We start from the raw sequence: 23,670 nt of genomic DNA on the forward strand, positions 1-23,670 counted from the left end.
GCAGACAAGCCCAAAGAAAGCGAGACATATAATGGGAACTGCAAAAAGTTCAGTATCATCAATCAACCAATCAATGCAGGCAGTTTGCAAGGAAGGGAATGAAGTTGAAGACACAAGGAGGAGCCAGATCACATACATAGACAGGGAATTTTGATTTTATCATAAGAACAATGGAGGCCACTGAAAGGTTTTAGTAACATTCTTTTTCATATACTGCATATCTAAGTATATGCTCAGCACTCTTTCACATGTTTTATTGTTTTTCCCTCACAACAACCCTGTGAGGTAGGTTCCCAATTAACATATTTTAAAAAGCCTTAAATTTAACCAATTTACACTTGATTAAATAGCTATGAAGTGGCAATCAGGATTCCAACAATGCCTCAGAAAATACATTAGGAAGATGATACACAGACACACACACACATACACACACACAGATTTTACCCACAACACATAGAAATTTCAGAGTTAAAGGAAAATTTTAAAGTAATAATGCTTGTTAATTCAGTATTAAATATAAAAAGGGATTTGTGTCATCAATAGTTCTTCATGCAAACTCAAATATTTAAAATTTTCAAATAATTCCATTTATATTGAGATATCTGCAGATTTCATAAAAATAGGCCAGAATTAATTGATACATAAAATAAGAATGACAAAAATTGAGGTAATTATATAAGTATTTGATCTCCATATATTTGCCTAAGGTTATATGGGAAAAAAAAATCTTTTCTCATTTATTTCTGAAATATATAAATTCAAACTGCATAGATTGTTCTATGACTAAAAATTACATTTTGGATAATAGAAAATAGTAACTGATTACTATAGTTTATTAAATGAAGTAACTCAAATATAAACCATTTTATAAAAAGAATTGTCCATCTAATGTTAAATTACAAATCATCTCCCCATTATTCACAGTAGAACATTTGTAAATTTTTCATTTCCCTATAACATCACAGAAATTTGTTCAGACAAATCTAGTAAGACAAATAATTTTTTAACAATCTGGGATAAATATAAAAATATGCCTTTAATTTAAAAGATAGAGTATGTACTTATAAAACTGAGGAGAGTATTTGAGAATTTTTAAATATATATTGAAACTCTTCAGCTAATCTTAAGATTTCTTTTTAAAGCCTATAATTGAAAGCTAGATGTTGCTATAACATTATTGTTAGAGGTCTAAGTACATATAATTATTTAAAAATTCATATTATCTATACAATTGATTCATTTTTCCTATTTCAAATAGAAAATTATAATGGGGAAGATGAAATAATAAGGTTTCATTAAGATTAATTATTCTTGATCTAGTATTTATTTCTGAATTTCAAAATTATTAAGAGAATATAAATTAAATAATAAGCATGACCACGATTCTGGTCCTATGGAGTATGATGAAGAGCCCTCTCTTGAAAAACAAACAGTTAAATAAAGATATTAGATATCTATAAGATACTTTATGCAATGAGGATAATTTCTAAATAAACTTATATTTCAAATATACAATTTAACTGAAACACCAACCTTATTTTTGATTACACACGTAGAACAAGTTTGTTAAATTCAAATAGTACATGAGTATATTCAATAGAAATGAAAGCTTCCATCTAATTTCCTTTTCCAAATACCACACACAGGGAGTATACTAAAGCATAAGTTTCATATGAGTCTAGTAAATCATTAAACTTCATCATCCACAGATCTAATATATAACAATTAAGTATCCTGTATAACTGAAAAATATATACTCAGATATGTACCACAAGTATAGTTTGTACCTTTTCACCAAAACATTAAAATAATATGTAAAACATAAGGTCTATTCTGTCAAATACAATTACTTCAGTTAATAAAATGAATGGGATTAAGCAATACTTTAATTACACTGTAGAAAATGCAAGAGAACCAATTATAGCTAATCAGTTATTTCATATACTGATAAAATATCCTCTTGCTAGAGATACACAAGTATATTATTATTGCAATTGAAACTATATTCTTAAAAATGTTAACATTTACATCCTTAGTGCTTTGACTATAAAGTGTAGTAGTAAGTCTATGAAAGTTAGGTGGGAAATATCCTTAAAAAATTAGTTTTTCGGTAATATGTAAGTACATTCTGCTCTGAATGTAAGTAAAGCCTAGTTTTTTCTAATTTATTTGATGCTCCCTAATGAGAATCATACTGTATTTATTCTAAAAAAAATTATTTCAAAACAGTGGGGTAACTCCACTACTAAATTAGAGATAGTTAAAAATCTCTGCAGGAAATCAGACCTCCTCTTTTGATTCTAAAATATCATCACTCAGTATTTAATTAATACAAATAATATTCTAATTAGAATGAAATCACTTGCATCAAAATATCCTGATTACATAATATAAGGTACAATTCTGAATATACAGAATTCTACTACTGAGTTGAACAGAAAACACCTAAAGAAAAGGTCTCTAGAAAATAATTTCTTCCACCCACCTCATTTTACAAGTAAACAAATTGTGGCCCAGAGGCTTTTATCTGCTTTCACTGAGAATCTATAGGTATAGAGATGTACACAAATTATCACTCAACTTATGACACATACTTCAGAGTTACCTAAAATAAATGATGCTATATTTTATATGATTAAGACTTTGTAAATACTAAGAGACCTAATTTTTTGCCATAGAAATGTCTATAGATGCACACACACACAACACACACACAAAGATAACTAGTAAGTCATACTATTGACTAAAAATAGCAAAACAATGAAATATAACAATCCATGTATTGTTTAAAAATAGACACAGAAGTTCCTAATATTATTTTCCTATCTTATAAGGTATAACCATGCCAAACTATTACAAAAGCAGCATTCTTGTAAAATAGATTTTACAAAATGAAACAGGAAACTATTAATTAAATGGGAGAGAGGGAGCTAAAATACAGTTAAGTGGAAGTTCAAATATTTACTGTTTCTTCTCTCCCATGCTTTATTTCAGTATGAAAAAAAAATTCAAACCCAACGTTTAAAACAAAGAATCAAAATTACTTTCATAATAAACTGGCTTAGTTGCAAGACTTTCACCAAAAGAGTGAAAGTATCAAGATTAAGGCATAAAACACTGCAAGCAAAGCTAATTAGGGTGTTTCTGGTGAATTATAAGTTTATTTGCTACTTTAAGAACACAGCTCTAAAATCTTACATAGTATAGGTTTGGTTATTTGAAAAATATTTAAAACCAAATTGATTCTCTTAAGTTTCATTAAAGTGAAGTATTTATAAAAGCATTTTAGTTACATTTGCTTTCAGAATAAAATAATTTCCAAGGAGTGTGTCTATTTGTAATTTAATCAGTACCAGTCACAAATTAGATGACCTTAAAATAAAATTTAGAGCCAGGGAGAGCAGCACTAAGTTTAACTGACCTCGATACATTTTTAAATGATGCTTCCCAGTTATTCGTTATTCTTTCTTATGGGTTTTCCAGTCTAGGGCAGGTACACAAGAAACTTACAGTCTATGTAGTACTCCTAGTCAGTTTCACTCTGCAGATGGCACAGTGGAGAAATACCTTCTGTACAGGACCATGTACAATTTCTTCTACAGCTGTCAGCACCTAGGGGAAAGTGCGCTGTTAAACAGTTGCTGCGTTCCACCTCAGAAGTGGCTGCAATTCGGTGGTGGGTGAAGTGACTCCTGTACATATATACAGGGATGAAAAGTACTATAGAAAATGAAAATATTTAACAACAAAAGTGGCTGTTTGAAAACTGCCACAGCAAAGCAGAATACATCATTTGGTCACAAGAGCCCTACACAGATAGGCTACCATTCATTTAAAAATTAAATGTTAAGAATGATTGAAGAAAAAAAATTGAAAGACAGTTATTCAATTCATAATATAACTAATAAATAAATGTTTAAACATGTTAAAAAATTAAACCTAAACATCATATACTGATTTATAACATTATTTCTACAGTAATTTACCTACAACCAGGCAAATGTATACAGTAAGATTCTTTACTCTGTTCAGCTAATTTCATACTTTTAAATGACAATTCAAGAGGTAAAAAACAAAACAGGTGAGATATCAAAATTGAAGCAAAAGTAACATGAAAATATCTAAAAAGAACTGTAAGAGAAAACATTCTGAAATACTAAATTACTTCATATTAAACAAAACTTTTATAAAATACCAGTCCTCAACAACTAGCAATGGTTAAATGATTTTTCATATAACGGAAGTTTAAAAGTGACCTCATTATAAAGTGACAAATTCTCTTCTTCCAAGTCACAATGAGTTAGGATCTAAATACAGTCTTCATCCTTAGCCCATATGAACAATGAATTAACCAATTATATAACTTTGGTCCATTAATACAGAAAATTATTACTATATCCTACTTTTACTACAACAATAACATGATATATCTTTAATGGAATCAGGAGATAAAATTCAAAAATTTTTCTCTGAGAAAGATCACTGAATCACTAGGCTGCAATGTACTATCTTTTTAATCTTCTATCTCTAGGCAGAGCTACTATATTTATGCTAATCTGAAGAGGTAACTGTTTACATTATTTCAAAATATCACATTTAGGTTCCTGAAACAGATTGAGGATGCTTTGATGTGAAGCTCAACAAATCTGACCATTAAAAAGTGCCCCATCTATCAAACTTATCTGAATTTCACTTGCCACAACAGAATTTATTTGGGGAGGGAGGGGGCACATATTCAGTTAAGTTAGAGATAGCTAACATTTTCCTTTCCGCTTTCTTAAATTCTTTCTAAAATAAGGCACAGTATAAGTGAATAATATTTCCTCTAAGTGACAAGAGGTCTTAAAAGAAGAAAAAAGTACAGAGTTTCCCAGTCTCTTTATTAAAAGAAGACAGAGATCAGGGATTCCCAATCTGGGGCCTCCTCCATATAGAAATTAGGGAATCTAAGAATTCTGCAAAACTGCACACTAAAATAAAGACATATTATACAGGTCCATATGTACATTTTTCTAGGGGAAATGGGCTTTTGTTAGATTCTCAAAAGGTTCTATGACTTTCCCAAAAAAGTTTAAGAAAATACTGATAAATATTGTGAAGATATCCAATTAAATAAGCAGCAATGATCATTTAAGTTAAATATCTAAATCGGAGCATCTGTTTCTTTTTACATAAAATGTAAAAAGGTTGGAACAGGGATGTTCCAACTAAATGAAATAACTCTTACAAAGCATGTAATACTGACCTATTATCAGTAATAGTAATAATTGTTCAAAAGAGCTATTTCAACTAAAACTTCCTTATAGGGTCCCATCTTTGTTTATTGTTATATAACTTCATAATATATTACTTTTATTTAGCTGTGTCTTCTAGTTTTTTTAGGTATGCCTTCTAAGAGACCAACATCACAGTCTATACATTTCTGCATTATTTTAGATACAAAAATGGTAAATACAAATTTTCGAACACTGCTACATACTCCTCCTATAGTCTACATTTCCCAAAAAGCCTCACTGGTACACTATGACACTGTACTTACTTGGAACAGGTTCAGATATGAGAAACATTTGGCTTCAATTGTTCATATAAAATAACTTCATTTCCTTAATCAATTTCTCCTTTCAAACAAACAAAAAAAATCTAAATTTGAAAAATCTATCAAGGCAGTCACATTTTCTGAAAAGGTTATATAAGTAATACTTTTACTTTCATATATCATTTTCTCTACTCCTTTCAGTTTAGTTTTCTGAAGGTAAAAGATACAACAAACATTCATACATACACATCCTTTAAGAATCTTTGAGTTACAACATGTAGTAGTAGCCTTACCTTTAAAATGAATTCACAATATTACAAACAGTATTACAAAATAGTGTTTATAGTGTTCTTCAAGGCTGTGATAACTTTTAAACACTCATCAAAAAATGACAAGTGAACTGTTACCATGTATTAAAGATACTCGGTGAAGAACTAGGCTTGCTAATAGATTTGAATAATAACATACAATGCAACTCTGTATAGTTGGTTCCTAATTATTTCAAATGTAAAAAACCTTTTCTAGAGCCTTCTCATGATAGTAGTTATACTTTATGTATTCACACATTAATATGTAGCAATAAGAACAAAGAGCACAGGCTTTAAGTAAAGGCACAGAAGTAGGAGAGAAGCATATTAAGCACTCAGAGTACCTCAATGAAAAGGATACGAGTAGAATACAGAGTACATGGAGGGGTCAGCAAGAGGGACAAGGAATTCTGGAATATTTTACTCCATAGGGTGGCATTTTGAGAAGCAGTCTACAGAAATCATTTTAGCAGCAGCATGGGAGATGAGCTAGAGCTGTCGACAGTTCAACTGTGATAACAATGTGAGTATAGAGTTAGGGATAATAAAAGATATAAAAAAAACTTTAAAAGTATACTAGAAAGGGAAAATTATAAGACAAGTCAAAGCTACTTCTAAAGTTTGAATATAGAAACTAGCAGTCATTAATTCATTTATTCACTCAACCAAAAAAGAAAAAAAACAAAAAACCACACACAAAAACAAACAAAAAAAAACAAAAAAACTGTCTCCTATGGGTCAGGTCCCACTTTAGGCACTGGGTAAAGCACTGAACAAAGGAGCCAATGAGTTGCCCTCTTGAAGATTATATATATGTTCATGGAAGAGCAAGATAATAAGCAATTAAATGTATAATAAAATGTATGAAAATGAGTCATGCATAAACCAAAAGAAAAGCAAGGTATGGGAAAAGAATGACAAAGATGCTATTTTAACAGAGCATACAGAGAAAATCCAAGGAAGCAGCATCATATAAACAAAGGATGAATCAGTATGCACCCATGGGCTATTTAGGGTTAAGAACACTGCAGACAGATGGAACAGTAAGAGAAAAGTCCTGAGGCAGGAACAAGTGATCAAAATTCTAAGCTGGGATCAGATCATGTAGCATCTTGTAGGCCATAATATAAGGACTTTGGATTTTTTTTTTTTAGCCGTTAGAGAAAGCCAATAAAGTATTTTGACTAGGGGAATGATAAAACTTGTTTAATCTTTTAAAAAGATCACACCAGCTGCTGTGGTGGAATTGATGGTAGCCAACAAGAATGGAAATATGAGTAGGACTATGATAAAATTTACATAACAGAACATCAGGTGTGACTTTTCCCATTGCCCAGAGACTGGCAATTAGAACTCAAGATGAAGAACAAAGAATCACCAATCAAGTATTTCACATTCAAAAGACAGCCTAAACAAGTGAGAGCCAACTACTCCTCCATAACTGAAACAACATCACCTTCCTCAGTTCCTCTTTACCTCAGAACTGTATACTCCAGCCTATCTTGAGTGAGTCATCACCAGAGTTTGTTTCACTGACCTAATGTAGTTGGACAGCATTATTTCAAGAGTCCAAATTCAGCAAGTGTAGGTCCAAAAGAATGGCAAGAAGGGAAGACTGGTATCTTATCTCTGAGGTGGACTTCCACTTGAGTTCAGGCTCCTTTATCTCCCAGTGCCCACTCCCCCTACCCATGCCTATCTGAGGAGAGGGGAACAAGGTCACAGTTTGGAAAATGGGGTAGACAGAACTGGAGTCACTATTTGTAACAGCAAAGAGTGTGAATATCAAAGTAGCAGGACTTGAGCCTGCAGACAATGGGGATCCCAGCAGTCAGAGGCAATGGGCATACTCAAGAAGTAGAAATTCAAAGAGTAGAAAAAGACAAACTAGATAGCGTGATACTGCAAAAATATCTCCCCCTCAAAAAAAGTCTTATACATGTGCCACATCAAAGAGCTAGTATTTGTCTCTCTTTCCCCACAGAAAGCATGAGGTCTACTTACTAGTGTTACTGAGACAGATGACCAGAAACAGAAAAACAGGAAACAAAAAAAGGCACTACTTACGTAAGAGAGCCTTTTCCTTTTCCATCTCTCCTTCAAGCATTAGCACCCAGGAGAAGAAACAGGAATATAAATGAAAGAGCAGGTCACTCTTTTACTAGAATGGCCAGATTCAACTTTTTCCACACTACAATCTCCCAGAAGAGCCTAACTGGCACTGAGTAGAAGGAGAAAAGTTTGAGTTTTAATTGGGCTATGACGTTAAAATTCAAACTAGTCACATTAAACTGACTTTACCAGAGCTTCTGAAGTGTCCGGAAAGTTTTGGCATTTTCTTGAGATGAGTGAAGAAAAAAACAAAACAGTAATTTGAACAACCATAAACAAAGGTCACATTAAAGAAAAATAAAGGAACTCCATGTTTGCATTCCCAGTTAATTCTCCATCTCAATTCATATTGTATTATGAAATGGTTAACACCAATGAGCTAGTAAGTGATTTTAACATTTCATTTCTCTAAAGTATTCTATGCATATCAGGCTGAATACCTGCATTACCATATTTTTAATCTCATTCTTAAGAACAAGTCTTAATTACGTAACTATGTGTATTTTATAAGGAATTCCTTAGATTTCCTCTTGTATAAAAGTTATAAAATATTTTGAATATTTGCAAATAATATTAGGTCTTATTACAAATACTAACAAATACAAATATTTCATTTATTTGTGGAGAATACTAGCTAAAAGGTAAAATCCCCTAAATAAGACACCAAATTTAGATGCCGGCAGAACAAAAGGCTCCAGAAAAAGAAAAAGCAAAACAAAGAAAAAGCAAAACAATAAAAATAAAAAAATAAGAATACGAAGAAGAAGCTAGAAGGTTTATTGTTTTAAAAAATACTTTTGAAATTAATATTGGAATAACCTAAAACACACAATTTAAGAAAATATTCTGCCCTGATTTTAAGGTTAATAACTTCAGACTTTCCCCAAACTGAATCATGCTCTTTTCAGTTACTTAATATTTAAATTAATATTTAATAAGAATTCTCTGAAAACTTAGGTATATCTTTTTAAATAAGTTACCAGTATTTTACATTACTAAATAATAGATATTATCTTTGTTTAAATGTCACACTTTCAGAGAATACAGGATCCTATTACGTTGATGTTTATAATCTTTACATAATGGTCTCATTCATTTTATAATCACTCATCATCCTACATAATGCCATGTAAATAATAACATTTTATTATTTAGTCCTTCTCAAAGATACAACATAATGGAAAGAAAGTAATGAGTCAAAATAATAAAACTAAGTTCTATATTTATGCCTTTTTTCTAGTCTACAATATTTCATTCTTATAAGAATAAACATTATCAGTTTTAAGTAAATTGGAAAATCATACAAACTCAAGTCATTCAAACTTACCTGCTAATTCACTGTTAGTAAATATCATCAGCCAGACTGTCAACACAATATTGAAAGAGAACAAAGCTCAGAGACTGACACTATCAGACTTTAAGACTTACTATAAAGCTACAGTATTTAAAACAGTGTGATATTGGTGAAAGAACAGAAAAATTATCAATGAAAGAGACAGCCCAGAAATAAATTCACACAAACATAATCAACTGATCTTTGACAAAGTAGAGAAAATTCAATGGAGAAAGGACAGCCTTTTCAACAAATAGTGCTGGCAACACTGGATATCCACATGCAAAAAAAAAGAAAAAAATCTAGACAGAGACAACAAACCTTTTAAAAAAAATGAGCTCCAAGTAGATCAAAGACAAAGCTATAAAACTCCTAGAATGTAACATATGAGAAAAATCTAGGTGACTCTGGAATTGACAATAACTTTTTAGATATAACACCAAAATAACAATCCATGTAAGAAAAAACTGGTCTTCATTAAAATTAAAAACTGCTTTGAAAGAAAAACAACTATTAAGAGAATGAAAAAACAAGCTACAGATGGGGAGAAAGTACTTGCACAACAGATATCTGATAAAGGGCCAGTAACGTAAATATACAAAGAACTCTTAAATTCAACAATTAGAAAACAAACAACCCAGTGGAAAAAAATGGGCAAAAGATATGAACCTTACCAAAAACAAACAAACAAACAAAAACATAAGCATATGAAAAGACGCTGAACATCATATATGTAATAGTTTGCTAGGGCTACCATAACCAAGTACAACAAACTGGATGGCTTAAGTAACAGAAACTGTCTCACAGTTTTGAAGGCCAGAGTCTGAAATTAAGGTGTTGTCAGGGCTGGTTCCTTCTGGGGGCTGTGAAGGAAGGATCAGATTCCAGGCCTCAATCCTGGGCTTAAAGATGGCAGTCTTCATGATACCATGCATTCTCCCTATATTAATATCTGAATCCAAATTCTTTTAATAAGGACACCATCCATATTGGATCAGGACCCACTATAATAACCTCACTTTAACTTGATTAACTCTGTAAAGACCCTATCTCCATATGAGGTCATAAGGTTACACACTGTGATGTACTGGGGTGTTAGAACCTCAACAAATCAATTTGTGGAAGGGGACATAATTCAACCCATAATAGTATGTCATTAGGGAATTTCAAATTAATACAATGAGATATCACTACACACCTATTAGAACGGCTAAAATCCAAAACACTGACAACACCAAATGCTAATGAGGATATGGAACAACAGTAATTCATTTGCTGCTAGTGGAATGGAAAATGGTACAGCCATTCTGGAAAACAGTTTGGCAGTTTCTTTCAAACTATACATACCCTTACCATAATATTGACCAATCACACTCCTTGGTATTTAACCAAATGAGTTGAAACTTATATCCATACAAAAACCTACACACAAATGTTTATAGCAGCTTTATTCATAACTGCTGAAACTTGGAATCAACCAAGATATTCTTCAACAAGTTAATGAACAAACTGTGGTGTACCCATATTTTGGAATATTATTCAGTGACAAAAAGAAGTGAAGCATCATGCCAAAAAAAGACATCAGAAACCTGAAATGTGTATTACACAATGAAAAAAACGAATCTGAAAAGGCTACATACTGAAGGATTCCAAGTATATGACATTGTGGAAAAGGCATAACTATAGAGACAGTTAGAAGATTAATGGTGGCCAGAGATGGAAGGGGAGGGGAAGAGGGATGAAGGTGGAACACAGTGGATTTTTAAAGCAGTAAAGCTGTTATGTATGATACGGCAATGATAATGACTGATACATGTCATTATATTATACTTTTGTAAAAACACTAGAAGTGAATCCTAATGTAAACTATGGACTTCAGTTAATGATAATGTAATATAGACTCATAAATTATAACAATTAATCCACACTAGTGCAAGATGTTAATAGGAGAAACTGTGTGCAAGGGTGGGGCAGGAGACGTAGGGGCAAAAAAGTGTACAGTCAACCCTCAGTGTCCATGGGAAGTTAGTTCCAGGATTCCTGCAGACAGAAAAATTCAAGGATGGCCAAGTCTCCTACATAAAATCACTTAATATTTGCACATAAACTATGCACATCCTCCTGTATATATTACATCATCTCTAGATTACTTATACTACCTAATATAAGTGTCATGCAAATAGTTGCCAGCACACAACAAATTCAAGTTTTGCTTTTTGGAACTTTCTGGGATTTTTTGCAAATATTTTTAACCCTCAGTTGGTTGAATCTGAGGCTGTGGAAGCTGCAGATACAAAGTGTCAATTGTATAAGGCAACTCCCTTGGACTTTCCAATAAATTTTTCTGTAAGACTAAAACTCTTCTAAAAATTGAAGTCTATTTTTTTTAAAGTAGTTGTTCTATTAACTAGGTCAAGAAATAAAAGGTTTGGGAAAATTATATGGCAATAGAAATAGGCCCCAAAAATCTAAGTACAAATGGTGACATTATTATTTTTTCAGTAGTCATGAAAATAAATTATGAAAAAATATAAATTATTATCTGATTTTAAAATATGGTGACTTGAGTGCAAGGCAGATAGAGAAACAATTGTAACAGTGTTACAGTGGCTGAAATGCAAATCAGTTTATCAAGGTAAAACTTTTTTGTTCCTCATTTCTCCACTGCCATTCTTCTATAAAGCTATTTTTATAGCTTTACAATAAACAAAACAAAACAAAGCATATTTTCAACTTGATGTTTCTATTTCAGGCTTGAAATGGAACACAGTGACAGAGCATAACAAGAATTTCGTATATTCAAAATAAGAAATAAATCTAAACATACAGCTACTCAAACTTGCTTTCATCACATGCAAGTAACATTTCAAGTTTCTAGGATCACAGGGCATATTAAGCTGTAATTTATAAAGGCAATTCATACTATAAAACTCACCAAAATTATAATCTACATATAAGAAAGTTAATAACAGGGAAATAAGGTTTAAATAGGGCAAAACACTTTGTTAGGTTTAACAACATGCTATTTTAATTTCAGAAATCCAGGTAATGCCATGGGTGTAACAGTATCAAGAATTTAAGTTACTACTTTTTTTTAGTATTCATGCTATACTTTAGTCATTCTAAAGTTTCCTAGCCTACCTGATGATATTAGAATGGAATTAGGTAATACTGTTTCAGCAACATGAAATGGAAAACTTCTGACTAAAACAATTCAGGAATCAGTTTTCCCTCCCTGCCTACATATTATGCAACTTAATTAAATGCAACAGAAAATTTACAGGAACAAGAAAATTTTAAATTAACTATGAGATGAATTTTCACTAAGAAGGAAATAGTTTTCTACCCTTTAGAGTTAAAAAAAGTGGTTATTTTTCTAAAGTATACAGATTTATCCATATTCTGGTGCAATTATTACTCTACCTATTTCTAACATTCCTCAGTAACATTTATGGCTGTAATGCATGTTTTCTAAAAGAAGAAATAGCCATCAATCTAGGAAAATATAAGACACCTTGGTAGCTCTGTAAGCATAATTAGATGTATAAAGTTTGTTTTGGAATCTAACAATGTGGAATTTATTCTTACCCTCATTTTTTATTAAATATTCTACTGGTTACTATAACTCTGGGAAGGATACTAAATGCCCATTTTTAAAAATATTGGATAACTGTACATTTTAATATCATTTGTATATGGATATAGTCAGGTTTATGTTTGAGATTCTATTATCAATTGTTGACACTTCCAAATTTAAATATTCTTGAATGATACTCAAGAAAGATCATATACCAAACTTACACTTTATAATGACACTAAAAATAAATATATGCTTTGTCATGACTCTAAGACCATCTCTCCACTTTAAGGTTGACAAAAATGTACATGAATTTCTCAGAACTCATTATATTGTCTATAATGTAAACTGTCATACTTAATAATACATGAGCTTAAGTAATAATTTCCTCAAATGAAAAAGAATGAGTATTACAGACTCTTCTATCACAAAGTAATAGAAATGTAATATTGAAATCACTCATTGCAATAATACAGTAAAATGAAAACTTTATTAAATAAGGAAATATAAATTTGCTATCTATTCCATGTAAAGACACAGGGCAGAGACTGTCAAACATGGTGTTGTGTAACTTCCTGAGACTTTTTGGAGATAAAAATCAAGTAACAGCAGCCTTTCCCCAGTTCATAGAAAAATTAGATGAAGGGATAAAACTGCCTAATTTTGAGATTTTATTTAATTTTTAATATTTGGTAATTCCTACTAGTTGCCTATACTAGAATATTCTATTACTATAACATGGTAGTTAAGAGGACAGACCTTGAGGGCAGACTGTGAGCAAATCCTATTTTGGCCTCTAATTTTATAGAAAAAAATATATATTTACATGTATATACATATATATACATACCCATACATGTACATAAGTATATATAATGTGTATATATATGCATATACACATTTACATACATGTATATACTTACATACACATATATATACTACATATAACATACATACTTTGGGCAAATAAATCACTTAATCTCTTGGGCTGCCTTTTCCTGGCAGAATTATTGTGTGAAACTGATTCAGTTAATATAGAGAAAGCTTGTAGTTATAACTGTCCCTGGCTCATATTAAGTTCTATATATTATTATATGCTATTAGCTATAATTATTATCACTGCTGCTGCTGCTACTAATGTTAAGTTTAATATACCAATATTCCCAGTGTCCTAAAGAATATGATTTCCACATGCTCTATCACTTGATAAGTTGAATAAATTTGATGACTACTACCACTAAAAAGAAAAACAGAAGCATGGAATTTTGAAATGTACTTGGGGTTTTTAGAGGGAGTAGAGAAAGATTTGAGAGCAGGTCTTTGAACTTTCTTGAATTTAAAAATCTATTTGCATGTCATATGAGATTTGTGAGTAGAGATAATAGAAATGCTTCCTATCCTAAACCTTCTTTATTCTTTAACAGCAGCAGCTGACACAGGAGAATAATTTCCTGCTTCACTGTGCTGACAGTACATCGCCTAGATTCAGAAATTATACTCTCAGTAGGAAGGCAATAGGTTTCTGTCTAAATTGAAGAAATAGAAGGATAGAAAAATTACACAAAATAGAAATGATTTATTATTATTATAAAAGAAAAAATGGTATTGAAGAAAAATTGTATTGAAGAGGATTTCTTTTTAAGTGGTGACACTCAAAGTAGAATTCAGTTTATTTTAAGTTTCAAGTGTCTGGCCATATTTTTTAAAGAAATAAAAGTTTTGTTTATTATAATCTTACAGACAAATATTATTTACAGTCTTGAAAATGCTATATTTCTATTCTTCCCAAAATTTTTAAACAAAGCAAAAATTTTAACAAGATCAACTAAAATGTATTAATCCTCTGATTTTATTTAATAATGCTTAGTGTGTAGAACACTGCGTCCTAGTTTCAGTAAATGTTTAAAATTTTTATGTAGAAGAATGGTATTAAGTAGTAATTTACAGTTTATATTAAAGTTTTGTGTTACCAAAAACATTATTCTTCACATACTTTCTATGTGTGGCTTGTGTGTGTATATGTAGCACATTTTTAAGTTACTAGGTTTTCTTCTAAATTAGACATATGAAAATCTAGCATTGTGTCCTATTTAAAGTGACTTTTAAGCTGTATATTAGTTTAAGTAACTCTAGTGGTTATGAAGAAGTATTGTAGACTTCTGGTCTACGATGATAAAGTACCAACCTCAGGTTCTAGAAGTTAAGTTTGCAGATTCAAATCTTTCTGCCATTCACTAGTCATGCGGTATTAGGAAACTTCCTTATCATTTTGTTCCCTCATCTGTAAAATGAGGACAATAGTAGTAACTTTCTAGTGGGATTTGTTTGAAGATTAAAAGAAAATCTACATTAAAACACTTAGAACAAGCAAGTCTAGCACATAGTAAAGCACTAGATAAATGCTAGTTGTTATTAGTATTATTACTATTATTATTATGGTTAAGAAAGGCAGATTAAGGATGCTTAATGAAACTCCATTAAAATGACCAAAAAAGTACAAAACTGAAGGACAAAGAGACAACAAGCCAGATTTCTGGAAAACAAAAAACTCAAGAAGAATACTAGTGACTGATTCAGCACAGCAGAGGATGCTGAAAACTGAGTCACAGAAAAGGAGGATAATATAAAAATCAAGATAATTTGCCTAATGGAACCCCAAGAATGCGGAGGTAATGTTAGCACTGAATACTGCGGGATTCTCTAAGTCTATAAAGAGAACATTTCCACACACAAGTTAACTACCTTATTCCATATGTCCTCACTGGCCTCTATAAGATCAGAGTGTTGGATATCTTGAATCAGAGGCGTTCTTGACTTGGAAATACCAAGCAGAACGTAGCCAGGAGTCAATGGATCTGACTGGTTCCTAATTGTTGGCAGGCAGATGTAAATCATCCAAGAAAGAATACTTCAAAATTCATTGGAGAACTTTTAAGACCCCAGAAAATAGACATATAGATACCACAATCTGCAATCTCCCAAGAGAAATTTTGCCTCTTTGCTTGATCACCCTAAGAAGCCATCTAGGAAACAATTCTTGCCTCCAGACACACAGCTTCCCACCAAATCTGTAGCACCTCATTAAGTCAAGGCTTTCAGAAAAGCCTCCAACTTGAAAGACTAAAACAAAATAAACAGAAAAAAGTATTCAGAGCAAATACAATACAAAAAGCAGAAGAAACCTTAAAAAAAAACTTTATTACCATTCTCAAAGACGTAAGAAAGGATAATCACAGCCACAAAATAAGAAGGCACTATGTAAAAAAATTGAATAATCTGAGAAACAGTAAGAACTTTAAGAAAATAAACAACTGATGAAATAAAACATTCAATGAAAGAGAACGTCTACAAAATCCCTGGGTAAGCAGAATGTAAGATAAACTTTAAAAAGGAGAGAAAAGACAAGAAAATTAGAGTACAAATCCAGATGAACATACGCCCTCTGACCAGAGACAGAGAACAGAAAAATGAAAGAGAAAGGGCCAATGCTTAGTAATTCTGAGAAAAAATTCTTTTATAGCCTACAATCACATACATAAGATAATAGTCAATCAAATGTGAGGATAGAATGAAGATATTTTCAAGAAAATAAACTTCTATGACTCCTTTATCAGGAAGCAGGTAAAAAAATACTTCTGTAAAATAAAGGAGGAAAAGGGCAGGGTGAGGAGAGCATGGAATTCAGGAAATAAAGGATCTAGCACAGAAGAATAGCTGGGGAAGTCCCAAGATGACCACCCTGCACCAGGTGTAGAAAACAACCAATCTAGGTTGTAAAACTGATCATTATGGAACTGTCTCCACATACATAAAAAGCACATCTGATACAGTGTTTGAAACCATGTCTGAGCATTCAAAAAATATCGATAGGCATATAACAGATCTGTTGAAACATTAAGGGAAAAAAAGTAGATACACAAAAAATAACCAAATAAAAATACTAACTCGTCCAAAAAGAAAAAGCTGTAGAAGAAAGTAAATAATCATAATATATTGATCTGTTCAAAAAGGAACAATATTTAGTGCTGACTTAATGCAACACACTTATTGGATAAGTATGCAGAGAAAATGGAGAGATTATTATGTAAGTATGTTGAGAGAAGGAGGTGATCCAAATGTAAGAATAGTAAATCTCCAAATAATAACAGGGAGTAAATTGATAGAGAAAAAAGCTGATCAATCAATAAAGAGCAGTTTAAAAGTGCTATTTAAAAATACGGAAATGCCAGAAGAAACAGCTCCAAGAATGCAAAGTGTTTGCCTCTGGGGAATAGGGGCTGTAGAAGATGGTGAGCGTGAAACAGGATAGCTTTATTTGGTTTCAAGTTTTTAAATACTATTTTACTTTTTAATTCTGCACATATATTTAAGTTTTTTTTAAAGGACACAAATGAACTTATTTACAAAACAGAAACAGACTCACAGACATAGAAAACAAACTTATGGTTGCCAAAGGGAAAGGAGTGGGAAGGGATAATTTGGGAGTTTGGGACTTGCAGATACTAACTACTGTATATAAAACAGATGACAGGGTCCTACTGTATAGCACAAGGAACCATATTCAATACCTTGTAATGGCCTATAATGAAAAAGAATATGAAAAGGAATATATATATGTATAAATGAATCACTATGCTGTACACCAGAAATTAACAAAACATTGTAAATCAACTATACTTCAATTAAAAAATTTTTTGAAGAAAATTAGATACATTTCCTACTTATAACATTGAATACACTGATACATAAAATAATTGATTAATGTCAATTTCTAAATTTTGATATAGTAATATCTCAATTATCCAGCACCAGCATGGTTTCACATAACAAAATGTGGAAATGAATTGAAGTTTATACCTTCAAATGACAAGACTTTCCATTTCTCAGTGTTAAAAGACTTTTTAAAATTTACCACACATGTTCTTGAGTGGTTAAGTATCATTTCTTACGTTCTTGAAGATTACGTATTATTATAGTGGGTATCAATTATCATACTCACATCAGGACCTCTGGGGTATACAAGATATTCTCTGTCTTACATTAAATGGTCCTAGGTCTGTCTTTCTTTATAATTTTAAAAGAAGAGTAAAAACCAGAATGACCTGGTTTACTAAGGATTCTAGTTAGTAAAATGGATTCAAACTTTAAAAAATACTTAGAATTCAATAATCAAATTAACATTAAAAATAGCATGCATATTGTGCTTACTATATGCCATTTTCCTAAGAACTTCTCACATAAATTTCAACTCTGTAGGGTAGGAACTATTATTTCCCCCATTTTACAGATGAGGAAACAAAGGTACAGAAAGGCAAAGCAACTTGATGGGTTGGGAAGTGAACGAGTTGGGATTCTGAAGACAGGCAATGACTCCAGGGCCTGTAATCTTTCTTGCTACATGCTACTTAGCACTATAAATCTACTGAACACAACATATTGTTTGTCTTTGATCTGGAAAACACTTTAGAACCATTCAGGGTCTAAAGTACATATCTATAAACTATTATTATTAATGTATAAGAAATATATAAAAGTATGTTCAAAATTACCAAAAGACTAGACACCAAAAGATATTCACCTTATAGACTCAAAATAAAAATTTTTCCCATGAAAAATTATAAATTGTCAAAACAACATTTAAGTCTCATGTAAACTAAGTATTTTCATGCATGATTTGTCATAGTTCTATTTTTCCCCTAAAAATAGTACCACTGATATATCTAGTAGTTTATAAAATCAATTAAATATGAGCAATACGACACAGAGGAACACAGTAAACATTATCTCCTAAAAGAATCACAGTATGAAAGGTTTATTAAACTTATCTATTCTATAATATTATATTGCATCAATTTCAAGACACATATTCTTCCGTATTTTTTTCTTTCTTGGACAATAAAGTAATGGTGTATCATACAAACGTGGGTACTTCAGATTTAATGAAATATGGTAACTAACAATTACATAGCACTTACAATGTATCTGGCACTATTCTATCTGCTTTATACATGTTTACTAATTTAACCCTAACAATTCTGTAAGAGAGATACTATAGGTAAAATAGTACTCAGGTGTGCTATGAGGAAACTGCAACAGTTTAAGTAAAATGCTGGGGCTAATGGGTGAAAGAGTAAGGATTCTAACTTCAGCACGAAGCCTCGTTCCAGAGACCAAGCTCTTAAATATTACACGTCACAGACACATCACTATTTGTCCCTTTCTTTGAGACCTGCTAACTCTCAGTGCTTTTTTTCTTCTTTGAAACTGTAATTGCGTTTAGTTAGAGCACTTCATGTACACAGAACCCACTGTTTCTTTGGTTGTATAAGAATAAAGTGTAAAATTAAAAGCAGAGCTACTTGGTTGCCAGTGAATAAGCAGCATAAATGGGACAATTAGTCAGCATTCAGTCTTCAATTCCCTACTCAGCTGCTTCTCACCATTCTCCTGTCATCCCATGGGATATAAACCCTCACAACACTTTTAGCTCTGATAAAAGATGTTTTTAAGAAGTGAACTGGCATACACGTGATGTGGAAAAATTCTTCCCTAAAAACAAAGTTTTCCATTACACAGACAATTTCAAATTCATGCCTGAAGAAATTATATACAATGCAACTTTAATCAATAAAGAGTGCTGAAGGAAGAAATGGTAAACAACCACCTTTACTAATAATTTCTTATGTGAATCCAAGTCACTCTTTGGTAAATAAGGGGAACTTCAAACACTGCTGAATATGGTAAGAATCAAGAACCCATTGCTTATATTATTTCATAACAGATTTTATCACATGCTGCTTTACACTGAAACAATATAATTTATTGAGGGTTTAGCCTGTATTTTGATAAAGTTTTTACATACACCATCACTCATTACAGCTCCTTGAGATAGGAACCACTATATCCACGTCTATACTGGGAAATTGTAAAGAGAGAGATCCTATTACAATATAACATATAAACACTATGATAAAAGATAATTTAAGTTATAAAAATATGTCCAACAGGTATGTCTGGTTTAATGTTTCTACAAGATAAGAACACTAAACTTGTATGTCCATTATACCTCAATAAAAATACATTAATGTGCAAATTGTATTCACCTAACACGACTCAAGACCTTTTGGAAAAAGTTATAGAAAGTCATAATATGACATAACGTATTTAAAAATCCTCAACAAACGAAATTTACTCGAAGGTACCTGCATGACACATGAGATACGTAAACTGATTTAAGGCAGGGGTTGTTTCACTACAGCATTAAAAAAAAAACTTAAAACTTTAAGTAGTGTACCTGAATTTTAAATACATTTATGGAACATTTTCTAAAATGTATCACACATATCACTAACTTCTTAAAATGTAACGAATACAATTTTAACATTTCTTGATATACCAGTGTCATTATGGTGAGCATCAGTAATTCACTGCGTGGCAAAGTAGCTGAAGGCGTAGGTAGCACAAGATAAGACTTAAGAGGTACTGAAGTCAGTAGGAGTCCTGTAACCTTGTTAAAGAAGCCCATGCCAAGAAAATTCACTTTTGTCATCGGTCTTTCTCTTTCTCAAAAAAAACCATAGTAGTTGTTGGACATTGCTTTCCATCTATGTTCATTGTACTCAGACTTGCACTTTTCTAAAAACAAAGTATTACCCTTCTGTATATCTAGGTAGCTATTTACTTCTTCTCTATCCCCAAAACAAACGATACAGAATTATCCTGATTTTTTTTTCAGTATTTTGCAGTGCTGCCCTTGAAGTCTTTTAAGCACCCTTTCTACTGTCCAAGATTACAGAAACATTCTGCTTCTCTCTCTCCATTGACTTCTTTCTGTTTCATTGTATCCGCTGCTGTTCTAGCAGAATAGTGTTTCTACGCTTGCTTTTCAAGTCCATCACTCTCTTCCCTTTGCTTTTCTCCACCTTTTTTCTTTCTTGTCTACCTTTATTATCTTCTTGTCTAGTCCTTTATTATTTCTTGGCTTCCATGTATAAAAGATCAAAAGTTCAGTGTGACATGAAGCCAAAAAATGGCAAGAGATTTGATACTCAAGAAAGAGAAAAGGTAGCTTATACATTTTTGAAATCTAGCATTGAGCACAGTTCCACAGTAAGGACCAAATGATATTGGGTGTTACTGAACTAACTACACAATATAAGCAAATCATCAACAAACAAGATTAACTAATTTAAAAGCAGGACCACCACATTTTCTCTTTTTCTGGTTTTCTTTTTAATCTTCTTTAATCCTTGATTAGTGAAAAAATGTGACGAAGAAAAAAGGAGCTCGTGAGTACAAACTGAAGGTAGCATTTTCAAATTAAAAAACACTACAAAATGGGCATTCATATAGAACACAATAACTTAGGAAAATGATTTATGATAGTTCTAAGGGTGTTTAAATAAGAAAACATGAAACAGTTGAAAAATAGGTAGAAACATGATGCATGGTGAAAAAAGAAAACAAAAATAAAATTTGGATAATAAAACTATATGAATTACATGAATGATGAAATATTCTTTCAGAGTCACTATAAAATAAAAGACTAAAAGTGCCATAAGAAATGTATAACAAAACAGTTTAGCAAAATCTTTAAAATGTAATGATTAAAGAATTTAAGCAGCACTAAAATTAAGGTTAGAGACGTGGTACATATTTACAAATTCTAAGAAATATCATATCTGTTTTGAAGGCTATTAATGGAACTATTCTATATTATCATAAGTTTCAAATTTCAGGTTATCAAAATAAGAGTTACCATTAAAAACCAGCTATATGCAGAGTGCTAGATACATGTGCTTTTCTAGACCCAATGGTTACGACTAAGTATGGAGGGAAAGTGATTTAAACTTTTTGTGTGCTCTGGTTTTCTAATTATAAGAATTGACCCTACTTTATAACATTACTGGGCAGACTAATTAAATAATATATACACAGCGTGGTGAATGTGGCCTTGTAAATAGTAAATGCTCAATAAATGTTAGTTATTATTGCTACTACTAACTATTATAATTTTGCTACACTGAATCCCTTATCATCTGTTATCTCACCATTTAGCTAATAAGGAAATTAATCTCATAATATGACCAAGACTAAGGGAGCAAAAATTGTAACACTGAAAATAGAATAACAGATACTGAGAAACAGGATCCACCACAGTCTTCTTTCTCACTTGGTATTTCTTACTGACACTACCAATTTCTGCCATCAATAAAAATTATGAGAAAATAGAAGTCATCACAACAAAAGAAATAAAACTATGTTAGAGCAAAATAAAAAGAATAAATCCACTTATATACTTTTTAAAAATCTTTGCTAAGAGACCAATCCTGAGACAAACATTCTGTTTTTCTTTTCACTGTACAAGAACGTAGGGATATATCTTCAACAGCACTGAGAAGTACCTCTCACGTAGTATGAGCTCAATAAATACTCAGAAAATGAAAAAAAAATCCATTTAATTACATATAAAAAATATTTGCTTTTAATTCAACTCATTTTTCCCAATAAATATCACAAAAAGATGCCAAGTTACAACCCCAAAACCAATACATTATGATCCATACACTTTTGGTTAAAATTTTAAAATACTATTAAGACATAAAATATAGTATAATCAATTTTAGAAATAATTTGTGAAGCATGCTTTCAGAAAACTTTGTAGTTTCTCTTATTTGCATTATCCTATGACATTTACATGTCTTACTTGATTTAAATAGTTTGGTTGTGGTTAGAGTAACCCAATCTGGAGAACTGCTAATAAGATCACTTCTGTTTTGTTTGGCTATTCTATACCTGTTTCATTTCCACTCTTCTGCTTCATTAATTTTTCATTTTCTCGACTGTATTAAATCTGAAGTAGTTATTCCAAAATACAAAACATCTGATAACATTTTGAGGGATTTTTTTTTCCTGCTCAAGATGAATGAGTTATGCCTTTTTTTCATTTAATAGTTTGCTACTTGGTAATCAATAAAGCTGTCTGCATTACTGTATCATTATGGAGAAAAGCCTAACAAATATTATGTTTATTTCTGTTGTATTTGAGATACCAGAAGAGTTTCTTGATATTCACCTCGTGATACATCTCAACCCAACAAAAAAACTGGTAAGACTGCTAAAGGAGAAAGTCAAGGTAAAAGTGCAGTAAAGAAGGAACTGCTGGGATCTTGAAAAAAATAGATAATATCAAGATAACAGGATTTAGGAAAAACAGAAATGATGCAATTTTTTTTTAGGAACTCCCAGTGCACTTATTACCTGTTTTTGACACATTGCTAATTACTGTTTATAATATAGTAACTGTTACTATATCTTCTTTCTCAAAACTCCTTGCAAGCAGTAATTCAGTATTCCATTTCTTTATATCCACCACCATTAATCAACAAAATAAATGATATTTGGAACAAGTATTTGCAGACAGAAGACTAAACCCCTTGGAGGCAGTGCTATACAATGTAGAGTATGGACTTGTATACAGATCAATCTTCACTTATGAGCTGTATGATTTTGGTCAGGTTATCTCATTTCTGAAATGGGTATATGTATAATTTCCAGGGCAGCTGGGAGAAATAAGCAAGATAATTAAAAAAAAAAAAAAAACTAGCATATCTTTGTTTACACTATAGTAAGCTAGGCAAACAGACCAGTACTTCTGCTTGAAACATCTAAATACATTGGAAAAAAAATAGTTAACACATTCTTCAATGGCATTTTTTAGCTGGCAAGAAAGTAATAAATACTGAAGTCAAGACCTAAATGAGTGCAGGAACCCAGAGGAATAAGTAGAGCATTTAAGAGA

At 31.5% G+C, this 23,670-nt stretch overlaps 1 protein-coding gene across 2 annotated transcripts in view; it reads right to left on the minus strand.

Moving 5' to 3' along the window:
• Window positions 1–23,670, minus strand: part of NOVA1 (NOVA alternative splicing regulator 1) — a 143,290-nt gene that overhangs the window by 92,939 nt on the left and 26,681 nt on the right. Inside the window, exon 1 of one of the 2 annotated variants that reach the window (XM_032481808.1) lies at window positions 3,514–3,615. The exons of the other annotated variant lie outside the window; for it this stretch is intronic. The gene's annotated coding sequence lies outside the window, so the exon portion shown is untranslated. Of the gene's footprint in view, window positions 1–3,513; window positions 3,616–23,670 lie in introns of those variants that run through there. 2 annotated transcript variants of the gene reach the window in all.

Source organism: Camelus ferus, chromosome 6 (assembly GCF_009834535.1).
Source record: "Camelus ferus isolate YT-003-E chromosome 6, BCGSAC_Cfer_1.0, whole genome shotgun sequence".
Taxonomy (NCBI): domain Eukaryota; kingdom Metazoa; phylum Chordata; class Mammalia; order Artiodactyla; family Camelidae; genus Camelus; species Camelus ferus.